The sequence below is a fragment of the Quercus suber genome, unplaced genomic scaffold, assembly GCF_002906115.3.
Source record: "Quercus suber isolate HL8 unplaced genomic scaffold, Cork oak 2.0 scaffold_292, whole genome shotgun sequence".
Taxonomy (NCBI): Eukaryota; Viridiplantae; Streptophyta; class Magnoliopsida; order Fagales; family Fagaceae; genus Quercus; species Quercus suber.
The window spans coordinates 373,872-375,307 of NW_027069748.1; positions in this window are offsets into that span (position 1 = coordinate 373,872).

A 1,436-nucleotide genomic window follows, 5' to 3' on the forward strand; every position below is an offset into this window, starting at 1 on the left:
TTTGGTCTTTGTTAAGACAACCAAATATTATTCCTTGTTGGGGCACTATTGGAACACGAGAGACACAATAACTATTTCCTTTGAATGGAAACGCTCCACTGCTAAGTTAGATGAAACTAAATCCGAATGGTTTTGTTTTAAAGAACACTAGGATCATTGAATGAAGGTCTCTCAAGAGATTATAGAGAGCAATGGTTGAAACATTTTACAAGGGCTATAGGATTCACAACCACCATACAAACGTATTAAGGGCACTCAAAGATAGGTTAAACATGACATTGTATATGGGCATTTCTTAGTTAGATATCAAACTTGATTCCTAGATTCAAATTGAACTGGTATATTAAAAAGACGAGTGTCGGACAAAAATTGTTATTTAGTAAAATCCATTAAACATAATTTTACCCATAAGCGTTTGGGCATATGAGTTTTATTGATATGAGTAGTGCCCAATTAAGATAACGTATCTATTAATTACAATCAATTGTTTCAAGGGAAGACCATTTGATCCCAACTACATTGCCATTGTACATGAGTTTATTTATTTTTTTGTATTTGAGGGGATATGTGTCTTTATTTATTTGTGACTTTACCTAATAATGTATTTAGGTTGCCTACATACCCTTGGTGGGGATCAAACCAATTCATAATTCTTAAATTGAGGTTTTAGATTTAATTAAAGTCCTTAAATTTGTTAACATCATTTTTTCTTAAGGACTTTTAATTAAATAATGGATATTGAAGTCAAATACTTGGTATCTAATTAAGCATTGACTTAATTTTATTTTTGGGTGAGATAATTTATTTTGATCTTAAGGATTAGTCATTGTTTTTATGTAAATTGAACCAAAGACTCTCTTTTGGAGAAATTGAACGTCCAAACAAATTTCTCTTTTATTTGCTTCTTTGTAGGAATTTTAACAAGTGATGATATTTTGATTGAAATCTCCAAAATTAATTAAGGGTCCGTTTGGTTGGGGGAGTGGAAAAGTGGGAGGATAGAAAATGGAGAGAGGATAGAAAATATTTAGAGGTTGTTTGGCCACCTTTTTTTGATCACTCAATTTTTGTCACTCAATTTCCGTCACTCATCACTCATCACTCATAACTCAATACTCATCACTCATCACCCATCACTCTAAAATTAATACCCGTTTGGCACATCACTCATTTTCCATCACTCAATATTTTTCACACTATTTGTGGGCCCCATTTCTGTCACCACTGCAGCTTTTTTTTTTTTTTTTTTTTTNTCATATCGTTGTCTTATATCCATGATGACCTTCAAATGTAATCTCATATAGGCCTCCATAAGGCGAGGAGTACTGGGGGAGTTAATTTTTGCATTAGGCTCTGGCTCAGGCTCAGGCAAATCAGAATATGGCAGCAGGGCTTATAGCTATAGCTCACACTGTGGTCTGGTTCTAGGGGTTAAT